The sequence below is a fragment of the Hylobates moloch genome, unplaced genomic scaffold, assembly GCF_009828535.3.
Source record: "Hylobates moloch isolate HMO894 unplaced genomic scaffold, HMol_V3 SCAFFOLD_3, whole genome shotgun sequence".
NCBI lineage: Eukaryota > Metazoa > Chordata > Mammalia > Primates > Hylobatidae > Hylobates > Hylobates moloch.
Genome location: NW_026652278.1, coordinates 130,511,755 through 130,538,376, shown reverse-complemented (window position 1 = coordinate 130,538,376; position 26,622 = coordinate 130,511,755). Strand labels below are relative to the sequence as shown.

The 26,622-nt window shown below is 44.9% G+C and overlaps 1 protein-coding gene across 8 annotated transcripts in view; it reads left to right on the top strand.

The window, feature by feature from the left end:
* Nucleotides 1–3,632: 3,632 nt before the first annotated feature.
* Nucleotides 3,633–26,622, top strand: part of ELF2 (E74 like ETS transcription factor 2) — a 134,435-nt gene continuing 111,445 nt past the window's right edge. For 2 of the 8 annotated variants that reach the window (XM_032147340.2, XM_058436762.1), the window contains exons 1-2: nt 3,634–3,905; nt 12,867–13,007. The gene's annotated coding sequence lies outside the window, so the exon portion shown is untranslated. Of the gene's footprint in view, nt 3,906–4,295; nt 4,369–12,631; nt 13,008–26,622 lie in introns of those variants that run through there. The other 6 variants (XM_032147352.2, XM_032147348.2, XM_032147331.2 and 3 more) reach the window with 4 other exon arrangements.

The following is a 26,622-nucleotide window of genomic DNA, read 5'->3' as shown; positions in this document are numbered from 1 at the left end:
TTGGGCCACACATTAAATACACTAACACTAATGATGGCTGATGAGCTTAAAAAAAAATCACAAAAAAGTATTTTAAGAAAGTTTACAAATTTGTGTTGGGCTGCATTCAAAGCTGTCCAGGGCCGCATGCAGCCTGCAGGCCCTGGGTTGGACAAGCTTGATGTAAAATTTCTGGGTTCCTTACTCCGCTGGCCTCCATAAGGGATGTGTCTAAGAACCATAGCCAAAGACCTGCCTGAGAGACATCAAATTAGGCACCTTGCAGGCCAATACGAAGGAAGCAGATTGCTCTCTCTGCTGTTGTTTCAGTCAGCTATCACAACACTAATTCCGGGAACCAACTACTCCAAAACACTATTACTCCAAAACGCTATTACTCCAAAACGCTATTACTCCAAAACATGGCTTGAAAAAAAATCCTTTATTCTTTGGGTTGCTGACCCCACGCTGGGACTGGCTTCAGACCTGCTTCATACTTCTTCGACCAGCAAACTAGCCAGGTATGTTCTTTACATTGTGAAAAACAAGAGTGCCAGAGAGGGAAGGAGAAAATGAAATACCTCTTGAGGCCAGGCTCAGAACTGTCACACTGTCACTTCTGCCTATCTTCCTTCGGCCAAAAGCAAATCGACTGATCTAAGCCCAACAGGAACAGGGTGGAGAAACATCCTATCTCTACTGAGAGAACTACAAAGGGATGCATGCCCGTATTTCAAAGGGCATGCATGCATGGAGTAGTGAAAAATTGAGAACAGTAATGTTATCTACCACTGTTATCCACCTGGGACTTTCCAGCTTACTGCCAATTGGCAGTGGGAGAGAATTTCTTCTCAACGTGGCTGACAACAGAAACTATATGACTTGGCAGGTGATATCTGTCCCTAACAACAGGAATCAGGCTTTGTCTTTGCCAGCTCCTTAGTATGCTATGTTATGTTATGTTATGAAGATACAATATTATTATTAATTAATTCCTTACAAATATCAAAGTGGGCAATGGTTCCCATAAGTGGTAAGTTATTTTACAAGAAGTGAGATAAAAAGACTCCCTTAGGGTGCTCTGTTTGCAGAATCCTTTTTATTGTGTATTAAAGATTTGAATGTTACCAAAGCTTTACAAATTCTTTAGTTCAAAAGGGTGTCAATAGTCCCATGATTTAAAACTCAGGAATCCAGAAAACTTTGTCAAGAGTTAAGAGGATCTTTGATTAACAATCATGGTCTCCAGGTTTCCTCTGTGTTCAAGAGCAAAAATTTCTTAAACAAGAATAGGAGCCCTCAGAGTTGCTTTTTTTTTTTTTTTTTTTTTTGAGACGGAGTTTCGCTCTTGTTGCCCAGGATAGAGTGCAATGGCGCGATCTGGGCTCACTGCAACCTCCGCCTCTCGGGTTCAAGCGATTCTCCTGCCTCGGCCTCCCGAGTAGCTGGGATTACAGGCGCAAACCACCACGCCCGGCTAATTTTTTGTATTTTTCGTAGAGACGGGGTTTCACCGTGTTAGCCAGGATGGTCTTGAACTTCTGACCTCAGGTGATCTGCCCGCCTCGGCCTTTCAGAGTTCTGGGATTACAGGCGTGAGCCACCGCGCCCGGTCTTCTTTTTTTTTTTTTTTGAGGAGTCTTGCTCTGTCGCCCAGGCTGGAGTGTAGTGTTGCGATCTTGGCTCACTGCAACCTCTGCCACCTGGGTTCAAGCGATTCTCCTGCCTCCCGAGTAGCTGGGACTACAGGCGTGTGCCACCACGCCCGGCTAATTTTTGTATTTTTAGTAGAGACGGGGTTTCACCATGTTAGGCAGGCTGGTCTCGAACTCCTGACCTCTTAATTCACCCTTCAGGGCCTACCAAAGTGCTGGGATTACAGGCATGAAACACTGCGCCCGGCCCAGAGTTGCTTTTTAAGAAAGGAAGAGAAGACTCACCCCCAAGAAAATAGAGGCAACAACAGTATTAACAAAAGAAAGAGATCGTTACATTCTCAGGCTCTTCAGGGATTTAAATCTGGAGCCTCCTGCAGCTTTCTGACATTTGAGCCTTACTCTAGGGTGATTTCCACGGTTCCCACGTCCCTTTCAAGAAAACAGCTATCACCTATATTCCTCAGTGTTTCTTCTTTGCTCCAGACTGGTTTGTGAAGCCGTAAAAAGGGTAACGCTGGAGCCCAGAAATCAGCTGGTGAATACCGCGCCAGGTGCCAGGTCCATCGCGGCGAGGCTGCAGGAGCCCGGGAGGGGAGCAATATCAGCCCCGCGCGCACCGGACAGGCTGTGCTCTTTGTTAAACAAATACAGAAAACGCCGCAGCGGGGAATGGTGGGGATGAAGGAATAGACTGAGGCGTTTGTATGCATTAACTGTGCCTAAGAAAGCCCATTAAAGAGACGCTTCTACACAGGGCAACCCACGGCACCGTGTCATTGGCTTTTGTGCACTTGAAGGCGCGTGAGAGTGCCCCGCTCGAAGGCTCCCCTTTGTGTGAAAGTGTGGAAACCAGAAGCGTGCAGCCACTGCTGGGTTTTCGTTTTCGAATTCGCAGGCACTTGGGCCAAAATACTCCCACACCAAAACACTCTCTCATTCTCGCACCAACAACACTCAGACTTGAGTTACTTCTCCGTTGCGGACCGCGCAAAGAGCGACAATGGCTCGGTGCGGGTGCCCGCAGCTCCCCGGGCAGCGCCAAGGGGCCGCCCGCCGCGCTCCGCAGCTGCGCGCTGGGCCCCGCCACCCGACCGCCAGCAAACGCCAGCACCAACCGCCGCGCGGCCGGGCTGTTGGGCGGGTGGTAATTTCTGGGAATGGGGCGGGGTCGCGGGTGTACTACGCTAGGCTTTTGCTAGCGGGGAGGAGGAGCTGGCGGCGCCGAGGGGCGCGAGGCTGGTGGGGCGGTGCGCCACGTGCGTCACCGGCCGGGGCGGGGCCGGCGTCGCGCTCCTGGCCGGCGTCGCGCTCCTGCCCGAACCCCCACCTTTCACTTAGCCAAGGCTGAGGAGTGGGGACTGGAAGGACCAGGCTAGGAGTTTTTGCAAAACCTTGCCCCCCCGTAACTGTCAGACTGCCCGACTATGGGGCCCTCTCCGGAGAAGGGCGAGAGTCCTGAGTTGGGGATGCGGTGACGGTGGGGCCTGCGGGGGCCCTGAGTGGCGAGGGTGTGTGCGTGCGGTCCCAGCCGGCGGGCGCTGCAGGTGCACGCGCGGCCCCGTCGTCCTCACACACCTGCCCCGTGTGGCAAAGCCCCCTGCACCAATCCAGGGCTGGAGTGGAGAGCGAGATCGGGGAGCCCTGGGCAGGGAGCCGGACAAGTGACGAGCGTCTTTACCTGGGAAGGCGGGTTTGGGAGAAGTTGGGCGAGGAGAGGAGGGCGGGATTCAAGAGAGCAAAAGAGGCAGGTTCGGCAGGCTGGTGGGGGCCCGAGGGCGGCGGGGGCCCCGCGGGGTATAAATAGCCGGCCCGCGTTTGACAGGCGCTGCGGTGACTGGCGGTGCCGCCCCCGCCCCCCCGCCGCGTGGGGAGGGGAGGAGCACTCTGAGCTGGCGGGGAGGGGGAGGCGGACTCCAGTGTCCTGGTGGCGGCGGCAGGAGGCCGAGGGGGAGGAGCCGAGACGGGGGGTGGAGGGAGGGGGCCGGGAGCGGAGCGGGGCGGGGGCCACCATTGCTCCCCGCGCCGAGCTGTGTCGCTGCCGTCGCCTAGGCGGTTGGGGGTCGGTGGGGCGGCGCGGGCGGGGGTCGCTGCGCGGGGCGGCGAGCCTCTGTTTTGTCTCCTCCTCTCCCTGTGGAGCGGCTCTGGCTGCCGGGGAGGCCCCGGCTCCCTCCGGACGCTCGGCCAACGGCGGCGGCGGCGGCTGCTAGTCCGCGGCCCTGCTGAGAGGGAAAAGGACGCCGCGGTCTTCCCAGGCGTCGCGGAGAGCAGGTAAGAGCGCGGGCAGCCGAGGCTGGTGAGAGGGAGCGCGAAGGGCGCGGCGATAAAGCCTGGCGGTCCGGAGTGCCGGCGCCTCCCTCCGCGCCCCCGCCCCGCGCTTGTGTTGTTTGCTTCGGGGTTTGCGGAGGGGTTTTCCGGCGGCTGCGGCGGTGACACCGGCGGGAGGCTGGGGGAAGGGGGCTGAGTGTCCCCGGGCAACGGTCGCGGAGCGGGACTTCGAGAAAGGGGAAGGCGCGCTGCGCGCCTGCCCGCGGGGAGCTGGGGGCGCGGGGCAGGGCTGAGGGAAGAGGTTACAGACCCCGGCGGGGGGGGATGGGCCGAGCGCAGCTGGTCTTGCCGTGTTTACATCTCTGCGCGAGTCACCTCTGCCGAGAAGCGGACTGAACTGACCCGCCTCATCCCGCAGGGAGGCCAGGGCGGGGGTCCGGCTCCGGAGGAAGCGCGTCCTGGGAGGGTTTGTGTAGGGCGGGAGTCTGCGGCCGGCGCCGGGGCTGGGCGGCGAGCTCGGGGCGGGACCTGGGAGGCTCCGGCCGCTCTGGGTGGCGGGCGGGGCGGGGGCTGGACACCAGTTTCCTTCGCTGTCGTGCCTTATCGCCGCCGCGTACCTTTCCTTCCCGGCGCTGCTAGCTTGCACTACAGGTTGTACTCGGCAGTTCTTTTATTCTCGCTCTCCACGCCGGCACCGTGCTGCCATCTCCCCGTGTTCCCCGGGAGGTAGGGAGGCTTGGCTCGGATCGGAATCTGTTTCTTAAAACAAAAACGGGCTCGTAACACGCACGGTCCAGTGACCGCCTTCTGGATCTTCGCGAAGCTGGCCCTCAGGGACCGCGCGACGGGATGGTCTAGGGGCGCGGAAGGAGGACAGGGAGGGCTCTGCCAGGGCTGGATGCTGACTCTACCCCAGGAGCTTTGTGATCAGGGCAGCCGAGCTCTCTCTCCTGCTCCATTTGGGCATTTTTACTCCATGTCCATAAAGGACCGAAAAAATATTCGGTAACACCAAGAATAATCCAGATCGCACAGTTTCTAATCTTTTCCCTCTGCCAGCATCCTGGATGGACTCTTTCTAGGAGTCAGATTCGCTGCAGAATAGCCTTTAAGTTCTTAGTACTTCATTAAATGAGGAAGAGGAGGACACGTCATTGTAAAACTGTTAAAAATTCCCCCCTTTCTTGTGTTCATGAACATTTACTTCAGCTTAATGGTTTAAATTGTAATCCGGTGATGAGAGAATAGTAATCGTCTGTTTGATAATCAGGTTTGTTTTCCTTTTTATCTGTGATTCTCTATCCCGAAGTAAATTATGCACTTTCTTTGGTGCCAGAATCATGGAAGGATGCATGCTTTACTAAGAAAGGATTGGATATTTGTGTTTCAGAGTTTCTTCAAAAGGTAGAATGACTTATATAGGACCGGAAACCATTAAATTACATTTAAGGGAATTTAGGAATAATAAAACTTTTTATAGAGCATTACAGTTTACAGAGTACATTCATGTAAATATTATTGAGACGATATCTAGTAGTTAAACACATGAAATAGAAAATTGGAATATCCTGGGCATTTGAAATTTGAATATTTATGTCAACCTATTTTTAAGTTTACTGATTTAACTCATTGGATTTATCATTGCCTCTCATTTCAGACATAAATACTCATTTACAAAATAGCTTGAGTATGGTTGGAAACAATTTGTAACTTTGGGATTTTTCTATCCTAAGGAAACAGATTGGTACCTGTGGCCTGTAGGGTCTGCTAATGTTAATGGCTTTACCTGCTCATGTTGTATACCATTTTTGGAGGGGTAACAGCTTCACTGTGATATAGTTCACATACTCAGTTCAGTTTAAAGTGTAGAGTTTGGTGGGTTTATTAATTTTTTAAAAAATTGCTCCATTTTGCAGGTGAACAATTCAGTGGTTTTTAGTACAATTGTCCATCGGTATCTGTTGGGCATTTGCTCTAGGGCCTTCCTCAGATACCAGAATCTATGGATGCTCAGGTCCCTAAAATAAAATGGCATAGTTGCTGGGTGCAGTGGCTTGTACCTGTAATCCCAGTTATTCAGGAGGCTGAGGTGGGAGGATCTCTCGAGGCCAGAGTTTGGACACCAGCCTGGGTGACAGAGCAAAATCCTGTCTCTTAGGAAAAATGAATAAAAATGACATAGTATTTGCATATAAACTATGCATATCCTCTTGTATGCTTTAAATCATCTCCAGATTACTCATACTACCTAATCCAGTGTGGATGCTATGTAAATAGTTGTTATACTGTGTATTGTTTAGGGAATAATGACCAGGAAAAAAGTCTGTACATGTTCATTTACAGACATAATTTTTTTTTTGAGCAGTTTCTGTACCTCATTGATTGAATCCATGGATTCAGAACTTACGGGTATGGAGGGCCGACTGTATATTCAAAGTTGTGCAGCCATCACTATAATCAATTTTACAGCATTTTAATCATCCCCTAGAAGAGCCCCATATCCATTAACAGTCGCTTTTCATTTTCCCTCAGCACTCCCAGTCCTATGCAACCACTGATCGACTTTCTATCATTATAGATTAGAGTGTTCTGGACATTTTATGTAAGTGAAACCATATATGTGGTCTTTTGTGACTGGCTTCTTTCCCTTAGCTTAATGCTTTCAAAGTATATCCATGACAAAGTAATATGTGTCAGTACTTCATTTCTTTTTTTTTTTTTTTAACTTAATCTATTTCCTTTCTTTCTTTTTTTTTTTTAGACGGAGTCTCGCTCTGTCGCCTAGGCTGGAGTGCAGTGGTGCGATCTGGCTCACTGCAACCTCTGCCTCCCGGTTCAAGCGATTCTCCTGCCTCGCCTCTCGAGTAGCTGGGACCACAGGTGCATGCCACAACACCTGGCTAATGTTTTTTTTTTTTTTTTTTTTTTTTTGTTAGAGATGGGGTTTCACCATATTGCCTAGGGTGGTCTTGAACTCCTGGGCTCGAGCAATCCTCTCTCTTTGTCCTCTCAAGGGGTTTCACCATGTTAGCCAGGATGGTCTCGATCTCCTGACCTCGTGATCTGCCCACCTCTGCCTCCCAAAGTGCTGGGATTACAGGGGTGAGCCACCGCGCCCGGCTAATCTATTTTAGTTTTTATAGAGATGGGATTTCACCATATTGCCTAGGGTAGTCTTGAACTCCTGGGCTCGAGCAATCCTCTCTCTTTGTCCTCTCAAAATGCTGGGATTTCAGGCGTGAGCCACTGCACCTGATCCTTTTTAATTAAAAAAATTTTTTATAGTCTTTTTTTTTTTTTTTTTTGAGACGGAGTCTCGCTCTGTTGCCCAGGCTGGAGTGCAGTGGCATGATCTCAGCTCATTGCAACCTCCGCCTCCCGGATTCAAGCGATTCTCTTGCCTCAGCCTTCCAAGTAGCTGGGACTACAGGCGCGTGCCACCATGTCTGGCTAATTTTTTGTATTTTTAGTAGAGATGGGATTTCACCGTGTTAGCCAGGATGGTCTTGATCTCCTGACCTCATGATCTGCCCGCCTCGGCCTCCCAAAGTGCTGGGACTACAGGTGTGAGCCACTGCACCCACCCTATAGTCTTTTTTTTTTATTCATGAGTAATATTCTATTTATGGATATATTACATTTTATTTATCTGTGCATCAGTTGATGGACATTTAAGTTTCTATTTTTTTGGGCTATTATGTTGCTATGAATATTCATGTTTTTGTTTAGATGTGTTGTCATTTCTTTGGGTATGTACACTTCTTAATAAATTAGCTTTTGACTTACCTGATACCAAAAAAATCCATTTTGAGTAATTCAATAATTTTTAGTAAATATATAGAATTGTGAAACTATCACCTTGAGCTAGTTTTTGAACATTTCCATTGCCTCCAAAATTCCCTCCAGCCTGTTTGCAGTTAACCCTTATTCCCACCCCCAGCCAATCACTGATTGGTTTTGTCTTAATCCATTTGCTTTTACTGGATATTTTGTATAAATGGAATTGTACAATATGTAGTCTTTTGTATCTGGCTTCTTTCACTTAGCATAATGTTTTTGGGATTCATTCATATTGTAGTTTTTATCAGTTTTTTGTCCCTTTTTACTTTGGAATAGTATTTCTTTGTATAGGTATATGATAGTCCCCCCCTTATCTGTGTGGGATACATTCCAAGACCCCTAGTGGATGCCTGAAATCTCAGGTAGTATTACCTGTGATAAAGTTTAACTTGTTAATCAGGCATAATAAGAGATTAAAAACAATACGATAGAATAGTTACAACAATATGCTATTCACAATTTCATAGAAGATTTCTTACTGTAGATGTTAGCAAACTCAGCATAAAGTTTTTTTCTTATTAAATTGAGAACTTCCACTTTTACACTTAAAAAGTATTTTACAGCTTTTCTTTGGCATATCCAGTTGTCATCCTCATTACTCTTGAGCATTTGAGCCATTATTAAGTAAAATAAGGGTTACCAGCACTACGATACTAGTTGATCTGATAGCTGAGATGGCCACTAAGTGACTAACGAGCAGGTAGTGTAGACAACGTGAATATGGTGGATAAAGGGATGATTCATGTCCGAGGCAGAGGGGCGGGCATGGTATGAGGTTTCATCATGCTGCTCAGAATGGCACTCAATTTAAAACATAGATTGTTTATTTCTGAAATTTTCCATTTATCATTTTCAGACCATGTTTGACTGTGGGTAACTGAAACTGGAAAGTAAAGCTGTAGGTAAGGGGAGATTACTGTAACACACTTTAGCTGTTGACCAGTTTATATAGCTGTTTCGATTATTTCCAGTTTTTGACTCTTTTGAATAATACTCAAACATTTGAGTACAAGTCTTTATGTGGACATATGGTTTTGTTTCTCTTGGTTAGCTATCCAGGAGTAGAATTACAGGATCATACGTTTAGCTTTTTAGGACCCTGCCAAACTGTTTCCCAAAGTGGCCATAACATCTTATATTGCTAACAGCAATGTTTGAGAGTTCCAGTTTTCTTCACATCTTTGCCAACACTTATTATTGTCTTTTTTTAAAATTATAGCTGTTCTGATGGATATGAATTTGTTTGTTTGTCTTTGAGTCACTCTGTCGCCCAGGCTGGAGTGCAGTGGTGCAATCTCAGCTCACTGCAACCTCTCCCTCCTGGGTTCAAGCAATTCTCATGCCTCAGCCTCCCGAGTAGCTGGGATTACAGGAGTAGCTGGGATTACAGCCGAGCACAACTACACCCAGCTGATTCTTTGTATTTTTAGTGGAGATGAGGTTTCACCATGTTACCCAGGCTGGTCTTGAATCCTGAGCTCAGGCAATCCTCCCGCCTTGGCCTCCCAAAGTGCTAGGATTACAGGCGTGAGCCACCGTGCCCGGCCTGATTTTGTTAATTCGTTGTTTTTTTTTTTTTTTCTTTTTTTCTCTGTATACTGTTTAGTGGAGTCATTGTGATTTTAATTTTAATTTTCCTTATGACTCATAGTATTGAGCATCTTTGCATGTATCTTTTTTCTTAACCCATTTATGCCTGAAGTTGCAATTTTTTTTGTGAAAAATCAGACCTTGGTGATGACCTTGAGCAGTAGGATATTAATAATTCCTACAAGCTTAGCATTCCAATAATGGAACACTTGGCATAAATGGGCTGGCTGGAGTGCAGTGGTGCGACCAGAGGTCACTGTAGCCTTGACCTCCTGGGCTCAAGCAGTCCCCCTGCCTCAGCCTCCTGAGTAGTTGGGAATGGGGAATGCAGGTGCATACTACCATGCGTGGTTAATTTTTTATTAACCCTGCCATTTTTGTAGAGATGGGGGTCTCACTGCATTGCCCAGGCTACTCTTGAACCCCTGGGCTCAAGCAGTCCTCCTGCATTGGCCTGCCAAAGTTCTGGGATTACAAGCATGAGCCACCGTGTCTGACCCATCTTTTTTGATGATATCGCTATTCAGATCTTTTGCTCCTTTTAAAATTGGGTTGTTTGGGCTGGGTGCGGTGGCTCATGCCTGTAACCCCAGCACTTTGGGAGGCTGAGGTGTGTGGATCACCTGAGGTCAGGAGTTCGAGACCAGCCTGGTCAACATGGCAAAACCCTGTCTCTACTAAAAAGACAAAAATTAGCCGGAGATGGTGGCACATGCCTATAATCTCAGCTACTCAGAAGGCTGAGGTAGGAGAATTGCATAAACCTGGGAGGTGGAGGTTGCAGTGAGCTGAGATTGCAACACTGCACTGCAGCCTGGGCGACAGAGCAAGGCTCTGTCTCAAAAAAATAAAATAAAATATAATAAAATTGGGTTGTTTGACTTATTGAGTTGTAAGAAGTTTTTTTTAAAATATATTCTGGATATAAGTTCTTTAATAGATATATGATCTGCCAATATTTCTTCACAGTCTGTTGCTGGTCTTTTCATTGCTTAAAAAATTGGTGGCTGGGCGTGGTGGCTCACACCTGTAATGCCAGCACTTTGGGATGCTGAGGTGGGCGGATCTTGAGGTCAGGCGTTCCAGACCAGCCTGGCCAACGTGGTGAAACCCCATCTCTACTAAAAATACAAAAATTAGCCAGGTGTGATGGTGTGCACCTGTAGCCCCAACTACTTAGGAGGCTGAGGCAGGAGAATCGCTTGAACCCGGGAGGCAGACATTGCAGTGAGCTGAGATCACGGCACTGCACTCCAGCCTGGGCAACAGAGTGAGACTCCATCTCAAAAAAAAAAAAAAAAAAAGGGTGATTGAGAGCTTTTAAAGTGTAATTAGTTTAAATTTTGATGAAGTGTGGTATCTAAATTTTTTCTTTCGTAGATCATATTTTTGTTGTCTTATGTGAGAACTCTGCCTAATCCAAGATCTTGAGATTTTTCTGCTTTCTAGAAGATTTATAGTTTTAACTCTTAACAGTTAGATTTTATCAGCTATTTTGAATTAATTTCTGTGTATGGTGAGAAATAAGGTTCTAAGTTCATCTTTTACATACAGATTGTTCTGTCAACCTAAATAAAAGACAGTCCCTCTGAAAGAAAACAATATTTATTCAGGAATGGGCATTATAATGGGAATATGCATATCATAGTAAACTATGTGCATATTCAAGTAAACTATGTGCATATTCAGGGAAGTAAAGGAAGACATAGTTTTTTTTTGAAACGGAGTCTCGCTCTTTCGCACAGGCTGGAGTGCAGTGGCGAGATCTCAGCTCCGCCTCCCGGGTTCATGCCATTCTCCTGCCTCAGCCTCCCGAGTAGCTGGGACTATAGGTGCCTGCCACCACGCCCAGCTAATTTTTTGTATTTTTAGTAGAGACAGGGTTTCACCGTGTTAGCCAGGATGGTCTCGATCTCCTGACCTCATGATCCGCCCGCCTCAGCCTCCCAAAGTGCTGGGATTACAGGCATGAGCCACCGTGCCCGGCCAAGACATAGATTTTTAAAGGAAAAATGAGGAAGATTACATCATTGTTTTAAATCAGTTGTGTTTGGCTATGAAGATCAGTGACAAGAGTGGTGCCAGTCTGAGGTTGGACATGAAGTTACTGGGCAGATATCCTTGCAGAAGTATTTTTTTGTGTAAGACTGCGATTGCCTGATTGCCTTTGTGTAGGGTTATGGCCTTTATGGGTTTTTTTGTGATAGTTTTTTTTTTTTTTTTCTTTTTGAGATGTAGTCTCGCTCTGTTGCCCAGGTTGGAGTGCAGTGGTGTGATCTCGGCTTGCTGCAACCTCTGCCTCCTGGGTTCAAGTGATTCTCCTGCCTCAACTTTCCACGTAGCTGGGACTACAGGCCTGCACCACCACGCCTGGCTAATTTTTGTATTTTTAGTAGGAATGGGGTTTCACCATTTTGGCCAGGTTGGTCTCGAACTCCTGACCTCAAGTGATCTGCCTGCCCTGGCCTCCCAAAGTGCTGGGATTACAAGCGTGATCTGCCTGTCTCGGCCTCCTAAAGTGCTGGGATTACTGGCGTGAGCCACCACGCCCGGGCAATAGTTATTTTTTTTTTAATCAGTTATTCATGCATGAGAACCCTCCTTTGATGGCCTTCCCTGGCTCCATTTGTCAGGGCTTTTAACACAAATGACCCAATTTTAATTCTAACAACTTTCACTTTTCCCCCTTTTGATTAAAATCTTTCTTTGGACCCAGGCACAGTGGCTCATGCCTGTAATCCTGGCGCTTTGAGAGGCAGAGGCAGGAGGATTGCTTGAGCCCAGGAGTTTGAGACCCACCTGGGCAACATGGCAAGACCCTGTCTCTAAAAAAACAAATAAAACAAAAGGGATCTTTCTTTGGAAGCATCACTGATCAATCATCTTGTAGTTAGGTTTTAATTATCTTTAGATGCCAGGATGGACCTGTCCTGGGTTGTTGGTATGGTCCCATGTTGGAGGGAGTGCTTGTCAAACTAGGAGTCAGTGTCAGGACCCTTTCAGTCACATTTGAGCGACAAAGGAAATTTGGAGGGAGTGATTCTCAGGCTAAGTCTGCCGGGAATCCATTATTAAGATCAGTTTTTGTCTGTTCCTTAAATGTAGGCTTTCATCTCAGGGTTTAGGGCCAGCCCAGTATAATTCTGTTGGGTCAGTATAGCTCTGTACTTCTACAGAAATGTAACAAATAACATGTACAAAGTTTAAAAAGGAAAATACAAAGTAAAATTAATAGTAATGTAATACCAGTTTACATAATGGTTTTGAGCCATGAAGCTAGACCTAAAGGCAGTCAGTTGAATAAACCAAGTGACCATGGAGAACTAGATCAGACCTGTTGTAACCATGTGATCCGTTTTCTTATTTTGCATATGAGTCTCAACTTCTTCAAAGGAATTTATCCAGGTAAATCATGTAGTATTAGTAATAGCACAGACATTTCTTTACTTAACCAATAGCGAATGCAGAGCAATGTTATCATTTGGTATTCCATAACTGGGTTGAATTAAAGCAGAGTGTGAATAATTTTTTTAGGGATGTTGCCAGAGTCACCCACTAGGTGGACTGAAGGATCTCTTAGGTCAAGTTCTGTCAAGTTACCAGCAGAAGCTACTGATTATGAAATTTCAGTTACAACGTTATCTTGCCAAGTGAAAAAGCTACGCCTTAAGAGGGGTAAGAGTCTCCCCTTGTTCAGTTATCTTGGGAAAAGCTGTCTACAGTGCAGAACCATCGACTTCTCATCCTGGCTTGCAGTTTGAATGTCTCTGGTTAAGGCATTGGGCAGTTTGGTGAACTTTTCTGTGTGGCTCAGACTTCGAGTACCAGACTTGTCCCTTAAAATTCATCGAGTTTCAGCTTATAGGGCCTCAGGAACAGAGCAATTTCTGTTTTAATAATTCTGTGGAAGAAAGTTGGATTGGAGGAACCTAGAATAATTTAGGATCTAGGCTAGTTTGCAGGTAGATAATAAAAACTCAAATACAGTGTACAGGGCTACAGTCTTAATAACAGATACAGTATAGCTTTTCTTTAGAAACATAACTTTTTATAGTCATGCCAGTTTCTACCAGAGATAATCAGAATAAGACAAATTTGTTTATAAAATAGTTTTATTAATTTTTTGTCTGATTATTTACATAAATGCAGCAAGAATAGCTGTTGACCACAAAGAAATCTCAGATTTACAAACCTTTCAAGACTAGGAAGCCAAACCGAGGCAGGCATTAGATTTCACCTACAGCCTTAAGGTTCCTGGGCTGGCCAAGAAGTGACAGATTATATTCTCTCACTGTAGGGATGGGAACACCTGAACCCAGACGTTGTGTGCGCATTCTTAAATATGATATTCCAGTCAAAGTCTTGGTAATATAACTAATGTTTCTAACTGTATCCTGTTACAAAGAGAGCAAATTTTTATGAACTTGTGCTAACAACCCTATATTATCATAAAAATAAGAAGACTCATGAATAGTTTCTGAATTTTACTTAACCAATATCTAATGCAGAGGGATCAAGTAGGGAGAAAAAGTAAATGCTTTCACTTTTGTTGAGGTAAGTATTATCTTACCAAATTACTGTAAATGATTGATACTTTAAGAGAAAAAGTTTTCTTAAATCTGGAAAATTGAACATTTAAGTAAAGAACCAACAATGTTTCAAATAAAAGTCATAAAAACATCATTGATTATTTAGTCTCATATTTTATTTTATTTTATTTTATTTTTTTGAGACGGAGTCTCGCACTCTCGCCCAGGCTGGAGTGCAGTGGTGCCATCTTGGCTCACTGCAAGCTCTGCCTCCTGGGTTCACGCCATTCTTCTGCCTCAGCCTCCTGACTAGCTGGGATTACAGGTGCCCACCACCACGCCCAGCTAATTTTTTGTATTTTTAGTAGAGGCGTGTTAGCCAGGATGGTCTCGATCTCCTGACCTTGTGATCCACCCGCCTCGGCCTCCCAAAGTGCTGGGATTACAGGTGTGAGCCACCGCACCCAGCCTAATCTCATATTTTGTGTTGCTTAATCTTAATTAGCAGTTTTTCTAACTAATCAGTTTCTTCATTAGAATTCTGGAAAATTTTCAGTCCATTGAGCTTAAAGTTATTGGAAATGTATATTTAAGAGTACAAGTCTTTTCCGTGAATCTGATTGCAGATATTTTTATTTTTATTTATTTTTAAATTTTATTTATTTATTTTTTGAGACAGAGTTTCACTCTGTCACCCAGGCTGGAGTGCAGTGGCCTGATGTCGGCTCACTGCAACCTCCACCTCCCGGGTTCAAGTGATTCTTGTGTCTCAGCTTCCCAAGCAGCTGGGATTACAGGCGCATACCACTACCTTGGCTTATTTTTGTATTTTTAGTAGAGACCAAAGACTAAAATTTAAGTAAAGACCAGAGACTAAAGACTAAAATTTTGTATTTTTAGTAGCCATATTGGCCAGGCTGGTCTTGAACACCTGACCTTGGTTGATCCGCCCGTCTCGGCCTTCCAAAGTGCTGGGATTATAGGCGTGAGCCACCATGCCCAGCCTGTTTTTAGAGAAGAATCAAAACTGTGAATGATGAAGGTTTAGAATAGCCATGGTTAAAAATCTGATGAAGTTCATTATAATCAGCAATTGACAAAGAAATTCAGTTATTTTTGTGGCATGTAACATGTACTAGAATTATGACTGATGACATACTAGATTTCCAAGAGTTTTATATACTTTTGGAATATTCATATTAATATCATATAAATAAATGTAACTGAAAGAAGATCTAGAATCACTTATTTGTCAATGCTTTCCATATAATTCAGCATATCAAATAAGCCTGATTTAGTTCAGTGTCTCTGTTTCAGAAATCTTTGAGAAGGTCCAGTGCCTTGTGGAACATCCTTAGTTTGAGGTCAAGAAAGACTTATTTATTTTTTATTTTTTTGAGACGGAGTCTTGCTCTGTTGCCCAGGCTGGAGTGCAGTGGTGCAATCTCAGCTTACTGCAACCTCTGCCTCCGGGATTCAAGTGGTTCTCCTGCCTCAGCCTCCCGGGTAGCTGGGATTACAGGCGTGAGCCACTGCGCCTGGCCTAATTTTGTATTTTAAGTAGAGATGGGGTTTCTGCATGTTGGTCAGGTTGGTCTCGGACTCTGACCTCAGGTGATCCATCCACTTCGGCCTCCCAGAGTGCTGGGATTACAGGCATGAGCCACCGCGCCAAGCCAGAAGACTTAATTTAGAACTTCATCCTGGGGAAGTTTACCAAAGATGTCAAAAGGTGTAAATCACCTGATCAAAACAGAATCATAGGTCACTGAAATAATAGTCATTAATTTAACCACAGTAACAATCAAAAGATTTCAAAAGCAATACAGAAAGTTACATGGATGGGAAACAAACAAACAAAAAACCAAAACCCTTAACCCTTCTAAAGCCCAGTTTTCCTAAGTAACCAAAAACTCTAATAAAGACAGCATGAAATACAGGGATTATCTTCATAAACTGCAAAATATTTGTTTCTTGGGCCAGTTAACAAAAAGGCAAAGAAAACTTCCTGCAATGAGATCGCTTCTCCTAATGGGAAACCCATTTAGATAATCTGGCAGTTGGACCTGATGAAAAATTACTTGACACAGGAAGAATGTGTGTCCAGGGTTATGAGTGTACACCATATTATAGAGAAATGTAAACAAGAAAACTAGTACCTTGAGCAGGAAATACATGGCTCTTAGTAAAATCATGGGAAATTCTGGGTTAAATGGAGCAATTCAGACACATCAGGAAAAGCCAATACAGAATTGCTCTAAACTGTAAAGCTGCAGTTCAGAAGATGTTTAAAAATTTAAAGAAACAGATTTCTGAAATAAACATAAAAACCTCTTGCAATTTTTACTAAGAACAGATCAAGACTTCAAGAAAAGCTTGTTTTAACACAGGAGACCAAAATTTTAGGTATTTGTTGTTGTTTTTGAGACAGGGTCTCATTCTGTTGCCTAGGCTAGAGTGCAGTGGCATAGTCTTGGCTCACTGCAATCTCTACTTCCCAGGTTCAAGTGATTCTCCTGACTGAGCCTCCAGAGTAGCTGGGACTACAGGCGCATGCCACCACGCCCAGCTAATTTTTGTATTTTTTTTAGTAGAGATGGTGTTTCTCTATGTTGTCCAGGCTGGTCTGGAACTCCTGACCTCAGTGATCCACCCGCCTCCGCCTCCCAAAGTGCTGGGACTACAGGCGTGAGCCACCGTGCCTGACCAAAGCTAAACTTTTAGAAAGACTTGCAACTAATTTTCTTTTATTTATAGCCAACTTAATCATATGAAAGATCTTCGTTCCTTCCTCCTTCCTTCCTCCCTCCCTCCCTTCTTTTCTTCCTTCCTTCTCTCTTTCCCTCCCTCCATCCCCCCGCTTTCTCTTTCTTTTTCTTTTTCTTCTCCTTCTTCCTTTCTTTCTTTCTCTCCTTTCTCTTTTCTTTCTTTCTTTCTTTTTCCTTCCTTCCTTCCTTCCTTCCTTCCTTCCTTCCTTCCTTTCTTTCTCTCTGTCTCTGCCTCTCTCCCTCCCTCCCTCCTTCTCTCTCACCCCTCCCTCCCTTCCTTCCTTTCCTTTTCTCTCTTTCTTTTCTCTCCCTCCCTCCTTCCTTCCTACTTCTTTTTTTTTTTTTGATAGAGGGACTCATTCTGTCTCCACTGCGATCACGCCTCACTGTAGGCTCAACTTTGCGGGCTCAAGTGATCCTCCCACCTAAGCCTCCTGAGTAGCTGAGACTACAGGCACATGCCAGTGTGTCTGGCTAGTTTTTGTATTTTTTGTAGAGACAGGGTTTCACTGTGTTGAACAGGCTGGTCTTGAACTCCTGGGCTCAAGTCGTCTGGCTGCTTCTGCCTCCCAAAGTGCTGGGATTACAGGCATGAACCTCTGTGTCTGGCCGACACACAAAATTTCTTTAATAAATTCATCTTTCACAAGCCTTCCACAGCTTAATCAGATCTTCCACAACATTCTTGGGCCTTTAGCTTTGTCCTATACTTTCTTAAATAACCTGTTATTTTACTTTAGGACACAGTTTACTTTCTTTTTTCCTTATCATTTTGAAAAGTTATTCTCCTTTTAACCCTCCTCACCAAAATTACATATAACTTTTTTTATATCTCTCTGTCCTGCTTACTGAGTCCTTTTTATATTATTTCCTTCCTAAATATTATGTTTTGAAATAACCTTAAATAACCTCTGAATTTAGTTATTCTTTTTTCTCAATGAATAATACATTCTTATGCTTTTCTCATAATTTTTCTCATCAAAGCCACATGTTTTTTGTTACACTTCATATACAGAATTATATACGTTAGTTAGAATTTCTAACTTAGTAATCTTGATTTTTAATGAAAACCTAGAAAGCAAGAAATTTTGAACTGTCTATCATATATCAGTATTTTATAGATGAGAATCATTTTGTATATTTTTTTATTTTTTGAGTTAGGGTCTCTCACTATTGCCCAGCCTAGAGTGCAGTGACATGATCATAGCGTACTATAACTTGAACTCTGGGGTCAAGGGATCTTCCTGTCTTAGCCACTGGAGTAGCTGGGATTACAGGAGTGTGCTATCATGCCTGGCTAATTTAAAATTTTTTTTTGTAGAGACAGAGTCTTGCCATGTTGCTCAGGCTAGTCTTGGACTCCTGGCCTTAAGTAATCCTCCTATTTCAGCCTTTGAAAGTGCTGGGATTGCAGGTGTGAGCCACTATGCCTAGACTTTTAAATATTTTTTACAAACATTCTCCATAACATAATTTTGTGTGTATTAATAGACTGAAATATATTCAGTCTTTCTATAAGATTTAAGAAGGCAAGAACAAATGTATTTATGTTCAGCAATTGGTGTTTCAGTATTTTTCCTTATTTGGAAATGATCTGGACATTTAATGAGTATTTATCACTAAATTTAACATGATTTTAATATTTCAAATTGTGTGAAAAGTTCATTTATAAACATTTATCCCATTTGCATTTACATACTTTATTTATTTCCGAGACGGAGTCTTGCTCTGTCGCCCAGGCTGGAATGCAGTGGCACCATCTTGGCTCACTGCAACCTCCACTTCCTGGGTTCAAGCAGTTCTCCTTCCTCAACCTTCCAAGTAGCTGGGATTACAGGCACCCGTCACCACACCAGCTAATTTTTGTATGTTTAGTAGAGATAGGGTTTCACCGTGTTGGCCAGGCTGGTCTTGAACTCGCTGGTCTTGAACTCCTGACCTTGTGATCTGCCCTCCTCGGCCTCCCAAAGTGCTGGGATTTCAGGCGTGAGCCACCGTGCCTGGCTCATAATTTGTTTTTTTTTTAATTTTAATTTTTTGTTTTTTGAGACAGAGTTTCGCTCTTGTTGCCCAGGCTGGAGTGCAATGGCACGATCTCGGCTCACCACAGGATTACAGGCATGCGCCACCATGCCCGGCTAATTTTGTTTTTGAGACAGAGTCTTGCTCTGTTGCCCCAGCTGGAGTGCAGTGGCGCGATCTCAGCTCACTGCAACCTCTGCCTCCCGGGTTCAAGCGATTCTCCTGCCTCAGCCTCTTGAGTAGCTGGGACTACAGGCGTCCACCATCACGCCCAGCTAATTTATTGTATTTTTAGTAGAGTTGGGATTTCACTGTGTTAGCCAGGATGATCTTGATCTCCTGACCTTGTGATTGACCTGTCTTGGCCTCCCAAAGTGCTGGGATTACACTGCGCCTGGCCTAATTTTGTATTTTTAGTAGAGATGGGGTTTCTCCATGTTGGTCAGGCTGGTCTTGAACTCCCAACCTCAGGTGATCCGCCCACCTCAGCCTCCCAAAGTGCTGGGTTTACAGGCGTGAGCCACCACGCACGACCTACTCATAATTTTTTTTTTTTTTAACAGTTTTACGTGGACTATTTGTGAGAACTGAGATATTAGACAAAGCTAGTCGTCATTCAGGTTACTTTCCTGTTCGCCCTTTTCATAGCCTAAGGATATCACATGTTAACCTAAGAAAGAACCTTAAAGTTAAATGTATGGAGATTTTGTTGATAACTCAGAAGATACAGCTGTTTTCATTAAATCAACACTATTTAATTAGTCTTATCAAAGAGCTTCACAAATAAAAGACTTCTGTTTTTAGGCTGGTTTTATAGTTTTGTAACCTGTGTCAATCATGACACCCTAAAACATTTAACAGAAACAAATTCTAACTAGTAAAACCAGGCAAAAATGTATGCTGACAGTTCTGAAGATGTTCTTATTTTTATTTCAACAAATTTAAAACCAGCTTATTTATCAAAGATTTAAATTATGTGAATTAAAAAGGCATTTGGGTTAATTCCTATATATTTTAACAATTTATGTAAGCACTCACTTATCTAAACCAATCTGAATAGAATTCCTTAAGGAATTTCTGGCTGTATACACAATACGCAACATAATATATGTACATAGGTATAAACACTCCTAAACATATCTAGGCACACGTGTGTGTATGCACACATGGAGACACACACAGAGAGATCTTACTGCATTCACTTTAGAATTTTATTTTTCTTTTCTTTTATTTATTTATTTTGAGATGGAGTCTCACTCTGTTGCCCAAGCTGGAGTGCAATGGCACTGTCTCAGCTCACTGCAACCTCCACCTCCCGCGTTCAAGACATTCTTCTGTCTCAGCGTCTGGAGCAGCTGGGATTACAGGTGTGAGCCACTATGCCCGGCTAATTTTTGTATTTTTAGTAGAGTTGGGGTTTCAGCATGTTGACCAGGCTGGTCTCAAACTCCTGATCTCAAGTGATCCACCCGCCTCGGCCTCCCATAGTGCTAGGATTACAGGTGTGAGCCACCACCCCTGGCCAATATGATAAAATATTTTAAATCTCCCGTATATTTTGTGAGGGAAAGACAGGGTCAGTGTTTCTTCCACTGACCCTTTTTCAAGATCATTCCTGATGATTATGGTTTTATTGTCCTCTAAAAGTTGCTGCGGGGTTGAAATTTATGTTTTGAGTTGTTTTATCTTGTTTGTAACTTTCTGTAATCTTCCTCATCACTACTATCAACTGATCTTTAGGTCATGAAGTCTTGTCATTTCGTACAGGATTACAAATTACTTGTACTATGGTCTCCATGAAATAGTTTCTATTATTATTCTCTTTTTACACATGAGTCTGAGATCTGGAGAAGATAAATACCTTGCTGTGCAGAAAAGAGTTAACATAGTAGGTCTGAGATAGCTATTCTTAGAAAGGTCTGCTTGCAAGATTGGCCATTGGCTGGCATCTGAGAACTTGGCTCTCACAGTGTTCCCAGTAACTGACTACAGGCACCCACCACCATGTCCGGCTAATTTTTTGTATTTTTAGTAGAGACAGGATTTCACCGTGTTAGCCAGGATGGTCTCAATCTCCTGACCTCGTGATCTGCCCGCCTTGGCCTCCCAAAGTGCCAGAATTACAGGCGTGAGCCACCGCGCCTGGCCATGTTGCTGCATTTTTGTTGCTAAGGGAAAAGTAACTGTGTGATCTCTCATGGGAAGGAGAGATCATAAGGAAGTCTGTAAATGGTTCCTCCAGATTCCACCTGTGAATTTTTCCCTTAGGACCTGCTCTGTGTGTGTGTGTGTGTGTGTGTGTGTGTATATATGAGAGAAGATCTTGCTCCGTCACTCAGGCTGGAGTGCAGTGGTGCGATCATGGCTCACTGAAGCCTTGATCTCCTGGGCTCAAGTGATTCTCCCACCCCAGCCTCCTGAGTAGCTGGGACTACAGGCATGTACCACCATGCCTGGCTGGTTTTTAAAAATTTTTTTGTAGAGATGAGGTCTTGCTATGTTACCTAGACTAGTCTTAAACTCTTTTTTTTTTTTTTTTTTTTTTTTTTTTTTTTTTTTTTTTTTTTTTTTGAGACGGAGTCTCGCTCTGTCGCCCAGGCTGGAGTGCAGTGGTGCAATCTCGGCTCACTGCAAGCTCCGCCTCCCGGGTTCACGCCATTCTCCTGCCTCAGCCTCTCCGAGTAGCTGGGACTACAGGCACCCGCCACCACGCCCGGCTAATTTTTTTTTGTATTTTTAGTAGAGACGGGGTTTCACCGTGGTCTCGATCTCCTGACCTCGTGATCCACCCGCCTCGGCCTCCCAAAGTGCTGGGATTACAAGCATGAGCCACCGTGCCCGGCCTTAGTCTTAAACTCTTGAGGTCAAAGAATCCTCCTGCTTCGGCCTCCGAAAGTGCTGGGATTACAGGCATGAGCTATTGCACCTGACATGTACATTTTTTTTTTCTTTTTTTTTTTTTTTTGAGATGGAGTCTCACTCTGGCGCCTAGGCTGGAGTGCAGTGGTGTGATCTCGGCTCACTGCAACCTCTGCCTGCCGGGTTCAAGCAATTCTCCTGCCTCAGCCTCCTGAGTAGCTGGGACTACAGGCACATACCACCACACCTGGCTAACTTTTGTATTTTTTAGTAGAGATGGGGTTTCACCATATTGGCCAGGCTGGTCTTGGACTCCTGACCCAAAGTGCTGGGATTACAGGTGTGAGCCACCCTGCCTGACCGACTTGTACATTCTTACTACAGCCATAAGTACAACTATATGCTGAGTTGTGTAAGTCCTAGAAAATCTCCAAGTGTAGGGGTGATCTGTGAGACCCTTGACGCACCCCTTCAGACTAAAAGGGATCCTGTCCAGCTGAGGCTGAAGATTTAACCTCTGTGGAAGAGGTTTTAACCACTGTGAAGAGGTTTATTTCCTTTTGCCTGGTGATTAGAGTCCCAAGTGTAACAGAGATCATAGTTAGTCCTTCAAATAAGAATAAGCATACTTTTGTTCATTGATTCATTCATCATATATTCTACAGACCCATAAGTGCCTGTGTTCTGGGCCGTGTGGAGGAAGACTAAACCTTGGCTTCATTAGATAAAGGGAGATAATCGTGTAAATAGTTTAGACCTCTAACTGGGAAAGTAGGTGTACTTTTGTCCCCTAGTTGCTTTTGCAGGGGACTTTTTTACTTCATAGAATCATGGAAAAAAAAATTATGTTTTAGTTCTTTTATTTGAAATATGGGTTAACTTGATTTAGGGTATAAGACCTATATCTGATAATCTTTGTTTCTTGATAATGCAGAATTTGAGACCAACATTTCTTTCTAGAAAACAAACAAGCTCAACCCTTAAAAGAGTAAAGGAGAAAGAGAATTGCTAATACTGCCACTCTGTCCCTAAGGCCTTCAGAAATTGTATTAGAGAATTAGTGAGCTAAAGAATTTACTCATACACACAAAAACCTTTTTTTTGGAAAGGGAAAAAAATCTGTATGCTTACCTAGATAAGATACATGTACTTTCCATTTAAGATATTTTAAGGCCGTGTGCGGTGGCTCACGCCTGTAATCCCAGTGCTTTGGGAGGCCAAGGCGGGTGGATCATGAGGTCAGGAGTTTGAGACCAGCCTGACCAACATGGTGAATCCCCGTCTCTACTAAAAATACAAAAATAAGCTGGGCATGGTGGCGTGCACCTGTAACCCCAGCTACTTGGGAGGCTGAGGCAGGAGAATTGCTTGAACCCGGGAGTCAGAGGTTGCAGTGAGCTGAAATTGCGCCACTGCACTCCAGCCTCGGCGTGGTGGCTTGCGCCTGTAATTCCAGCACTTTGGGAGGCCAAGGTGGGTGGATCACGAGGTCAAGATATCGAGACCATCGTGGCCAACATGGTGAAACCCCATCTCTACTAAAAATACACAAATTAGCTGGGCATGGTGGCATGCAGCTGTTCGGGAGTCTGAGGCAGGAGAATCACCTGAACCCAGGAGGTGGAGGTTGCAGTGAGCCGAGATGGCGCTACTGCACTCTAGCCTGGTGACAGAGTGAGACTCCGTCTCAAAAAAAAAGAAAAATAAAATTTAAGCCTTCTTTTGTTTTTAAGAGAGAAGTCTCACTCTTATCCCCCAGGTTGAGTGTAATGGCTCGATCTCGGCTCACTGCAACCTCTGCCTCCTGCTTTCAAACAATTCTCCTGCCTCTGCCTGCGCCTGGCCTGCAGGCTATGCTATAGTATCTTCCACATCTGTCATTGAGGCCACTACTCTGCCCCCCTCCACTACCTCTCAGCAAGCCGAACTCATTGCCTTAACTCGAGCCCTCACTCTAGCAAAGGGACTACGCGTCAATATTTATACTGACTCTAAATACGCCTTCCGTATCTTGCACCACCATGCTGTTATATGGGCAGAAAGAGGATTCCTTACCACACAAGGGTCCTCTTTCGTTAATGCCACTTTAATAACTCTTCTCGAGGCCGCTTTATTTCCATAGGAAGCTGGAGTCATTCACTGCAAAGGCCATCAAAAGACATCAGATCCCATCGCTCAGGACAATGCTTATGCTGATAAGGTAGCTAAAAAAGCAGCTGGAGTTCCAACTTCTATCCCTCAGGGCAGTTTTTCTCCTTCTCTGGCCACTCCCACCTACTCCTCCACTGAAACTTCCACCTATCAATCTCTTCCCACATAAGGCAAATGGTTCTTGGACCAAGGATCTCCTTCCAGGACCAAGGATCTCCTTCCAGCCTCACAGGCCCATTCTATTCTGTCATCATTTCATAACCTCGTCCATGTTGGTTACAAGCCGCTAGCCCATCTCTTAAAACGTCTCATTTCCTTTCTGTCGTGGAAATCTATCCTCAAGGAAATCACTGCTCAGTGTTCCATCTGCTATTCTACTACTACTCAGGAATTTATCAGGCCCCCTCCCTTCCCTACATATCAAGCTTGGGGATTTGCCCCTGCCCAAGACTGGCAAATTGACTTGACTCACAGGCCCCTTGGTCTAGGTAGACACTTTCACTGGATGGATAGAGACCTTTCCCACAGGGTCTGAGAAGGCCACCACGGTCATTTCTTCCCGTCTGTCAGACATAATTCCTTGGTTTGGCCTTCCCACCTCTATACAGTCCGATAACGGACCGGCCTTGATTAGTGAAATCCCCCAAGCAGTTTCTCAGGCTCTTGGTATTCAGTGAAACCTTCGTACCCCTTACAGTCCTCAATCTTCAGGAAAGGTAAAATGGACTAATGGTCTTTTAAAAACACACCTCACCAAGCTCAGCCTCCAACTTAAAAAAAAAGGACTCTGTCAAGAATAGAGCCTAAAGACTTGCCAACCAAGCAAGTAATTACGCTAAACCCCCTTGGACCCCCTTGGAAACTCGCTAATTAGATGTCCTGGGTACTCCCAATTCTTAGTCCTTTAATACCTGTTTTTCTCCTCTTATTCCGTTTAGTTTTTCAATTCATACAAAACCGTATCCAGGCCATCACCAATAGTTCTGTACAACAAATGTTTCCATCACCAATCATTCTATATGACAAATGTTCCTTTTAACAACCCCACAATATCGCCCCTTACCACAAAATCTTTCTTCAGCTTAATCTCTCCCACTCTAGGTTCCCACGTCACCCCTAATCCTGCTTGAAGCAGCCCTGAGAAACATTGCCCGTTATTTCTCCATACCACCTCCAAAAATTTTTGCCACCCCAACACTTTACCACTATTTTGTTTTATGTTATTTTTCTTATTAATATAAGAAGATAGGAATGTCAGGCCTCTGAGTCCAAGCTAAGCCATCATATCCCCTGTGACCTGCACGTATACATCCAGATGGCCTGAAGTAACTGAAGAATCACAAAAGAAGTGAAAATGGCCTGTTCCTGCCTTAATCAATGACATTACCTTGTGAAATTCCTTCTCCTGGCTCCTCCTGGCTCAAAAGCTCCCCCACTGACCCACTGAGCACCTGGTGACCCCCCACCCCTGGCCGCCAGAGAACTACCCCCTTTGACTGTAATTTTCCATTACCTACCCAAAGCGTATAAAACGTTCCCACCCCATCTCCCTTCTCTGACTCTTTCTCGGACTCAGCCCGCCTTCATCCAGGTGAAATAAACAGCCGTGTTGCTCACACAAAGCCTGTTTGGTGGTCTCTTCACACAGATGTGAGTTAAAGTTTTAACTTGTATTTCTATCCAGAGTATATTTAGAATCTTCTGATCCGTAGTCAGACGCGTTCGATCCATTGCACCACTGGCCCCGAGCTTATCCAGAGTATATTATTTAGATGATACTTTGCTGTTCAATTTTCACCATCATAAAACAGGTTGAACAAGTCTTCGTTGATTAGATTATGCCTGGGAACCTGACTAGTCCAGTTCTTTGGTTGAGGATTTCTAGAAATGTCAAAACGTGCCTGATAAGGGAAGCATCAAAATATCTCCAAAGGCCTGGGCACTGTGGCTCATGCCTGTAATTCCAGCACTTTGGGAGGCTGAGATGGGAGTATTGCTTGAAACCAGGAGTTTCAGACCTGCTTGGGCAACATAATGAGACCCTATCTCTGCAAAAAATGAAAAAACCTCAGTTGGGTATGGTGGCATGTGCCTATAGTCCTAGCTACTCAGGAGCCTGAGGCAGGAGGATTGCTTGAGCCCATGAGGTTGAGGCTGCAGTGAGCTGTAATGTGATGCCACTGCACTCCAGCCTGGTTGACAGAGTGAGACCCAGTATAAAAAAAAAAAAAAAAAAAAAAAATACAGAATTTTGATGATGTCACAAATTATCTAAGTTCATTTCTTAACTCTGTGTGTGTGTATAAGAGAGAGATTAATGATATTTTAGTCAATGATGGATCAGATACACAACAGTACTGTAAGATTATAATACTTTAGTTTTACCCTTCCTTCCTTCCTTCCCTCCTTCCCTCCCTCCCTCCCTTCTTTTCTCTGTCTCTCTCTCTCTCTCTCCTTTCTTTTTCTTTCTTATTCCCTCTGTCACCCAGGCTGGAGTATAGTCGGCTCGCTACAGACTTCGTGCCTCCGGCTCCCATCATTCTCCCGCCCCGGCCTGCGGCCTGCCTGGGATTGCCAGTGCGCGCCACCACCCCAGCCTGCTTTTTCTCCTTTGGCCGGAGACGCGGTTTCGCAATCTTGGCCGGGCTGGTCTCCAGCTCCTGACCTCGAGTGGTCTGCCTGCCTCGGCCTCCCGAGGTGCTGGGACTGCAGACGGAGTCTTGCTCACTCGGTGCTCGGTGCTGCCCGGGCTGGAGTGCGGTGGCGTGGTCTTGGCTCGCTGCAGCCTCCGCCTCCCAGCCACCTGTCTTGGCCTCCCAGGGTGCTGGGATTGCAGCCTCTGCCTGACCGCCGCCCTGTCTGGGAGGTGGGGAGCGTCTCTGCTTGGCCGCCCATCATCTGGGATGTGAGGAGCGCCTCTGCCTGACCGCCCCGTCTGAGAAGTGAGGAGCGCCTCTGCCC